This window comes from Mandrillus leucophaeus, unplaced genomic scaffold (assembly GCF_000951045.1).
Source record: "Mandrillus leucophaeus isolate KB7577 unplaced genomic scaffold, Mleu.le_1.0 Scaffold32, whole genome shotgun sequence".
Classification (NCBI taxonomy): domain Eukaryota; kingdom Metazoa; phylum Chordata; class Mammalia; order Primates; family Cercopithecidae; genus Mandrillus; species Mandrillus leucophaeus.
The window spans coordinates 773,529-775,790 of NW_012103365.1; positions in this window are offsets into that span (position 1 = coordinate 773,529).

A 2,262-nucleotide genomic window follows, 5' to 3' on the forward strand; every position below is an offset into this window, starting at 1 on the left:
GGCCTCCCAAAGTGCTGGGATTACAGGCGTGAGCAACCGCGCCCGGCCGACTTTCTGGTTTTAAAACAGAGTTCTGGGAAACCTTTTAGTCCCGGTCTACCGGGAGAGTTGATCACCCTGCACATCCAAACGTTCGTAGTTTCTCAGGAAATTGTCTTCATTTCAGGTTTGTGGTTATTGTTGCTGTTTTCAAGTAGTTTTCACCACAGGGATCCTTGCCTGACTGATTTCCTCTAGTCTGCAGCAGGGGAATCTTTCGGTGGGGAAGGGTATGGCCCATAGAGAAAGCTATCAACACCCAAATCACCATCGCCCTGCCCAATCCTTTCAGTCCTTTTGACCAATCTGCTAAAAAAAGTGACCCAAAGGGTCTTTAATGAAAACCAAATCCTGATGTGCTGCAGTTTCTCGCTGGAACAAGGACATTATGCATAGCAGAAAGCAAAGCGTCTGTTTCAGTAACCTTAAACCTCTCTGTAGGGTTAATAGAGGGGCCCAAGCAAAGAGCACAAGAAGCCACATTGTCTGGGAAACTGGAGAATTGTGAATGGGGCCAATGCCCCAGGGTGACTGCCCAAAGGGAAGGGAGAAAAAAGGGCCAAAGGTTCCCCAAAGCCCCAAAGGACGCAAACCAGGAAGACTTCTAATTGGAGTTGTGCATTCCAGTTACAGAATGGTGATGGTGGGCCAACACACCTACAAAGTGCTTTGGGATCAGGTTTGCTCCAAACCTGTTAGAATGCATGGCTTTTGGTGTCTGGGGACTTCAAAAGTTTTACTGTTTTTGTTCTGGGCAGTAAAATGAGCATAATTGTTTTCAAAGCTGGTTGTGGACGTCCCCTTGGGGGAAAAATAATCCATTTCCATAACAAGTTAGAGAATACGGGGGAAATTTGTATTAAAGAATGCTGGGATGCCTATAAATAATTTCAGGAGACCATGAGCGTGCATTATGCATTTCCTTTAATACGGAAAGTTCCTGTTAATACTGAAAGAGGCACGGCGTGGTGTTTGTGTTTGTAATCCCAGTGAGCCTGGAGGCTGAGGTGGGAGGATCATTTGAGGCCAGCAGCTTGAGACCAGCAGTTTGAGACCAGCCAGGGCAACATAGCCAGATCCCATCTCTTTTTTTAAAGCATTTAAAAAATACCAGTTGGGCATGGTGGCTCACGCCTGTAGTCCCAGCACTTTACAAAAGTGAGCTGGACGGCTTGCTTGAGCCCAGGAGTTCCAGACTAGCCTGGGCAAAATGGCAAAACCCCATCTCTACAAAAAATACAAAAATTAGCCAGGTGTGGTGGTGCACGCCTGTAGATCCAGCTATTCAGGAGGTTGCGGTGGGAGGATTGCTTGAGCTTGGGAAGTGGAGGGTGCAATGAGCTGAGATCGCACCACTGCACTCCAGGCTGGGCAAAAGAGTGAGACCCCATTTCAAAAACAAAAACAAATGAAAAACAAATAATGAAAGAGGGTGGTGTCACATAATTGGGGTATGGGCCACTTGAGAGCCAGGTGATGCAGTTCCAAGTCTTCACTGGACTTGACCCTCTATAGCAGCTTTTAGTGACCCTCCTCCTTCTCCACTTGACCTCAAGGACACCATACTCACCTGGTTTCTCTCCTGGGCCTCTGGCCTTTCCTCTCAGGCCCTCGCCTTAGTTCCTCCTCCTCTGTCTAACCTCTTTTGTTAAAACGCACGATCTCTTTTGTTTTCCTTTTCCTTTTTAAAAACTGTTATGTGGAAAATTTCAAACACATACGAAAGTAGACGTAAAAATAAAATGAACATCCATGTCCCTGGCACTCTGCTTCAATGATAGCCAACCCATAGCCATCCTTGTTTCATCTTTGCCTCCACCTCCCACCCATTTCCCCCCTCCAGCATTATTTTGGAGGCAATCCCAAACATCACATCATTTCTTCTGTAAATATGTAAGGACGTAACTTCAAAACAGGGGTTGGAGGCTGGGCATGATGGCTCACACCCATAATCCCAGCACTTTGGGAGGTCGAGGTGGGACCTCCTTGAAGGTCCTACTTGAAGCCAGGAATTTGAAACCAACCTGAGCAACATAGTAAGACTTTGTTTCCACAAAAAAAAAAAAAAAAAAGTTAGCCAGGTGTGGTGGCATGTGCCTGTCGTTCCAGCTACTTAGGAGACTGAGGTGGGACGATTGCTTGAACCCAGGAGGTCAAGGCTGCAGAGAGCCATGACTGGGCCATTGCACTCCAGCGTGGGTAACAGAGAGAGACTCTGTCTTT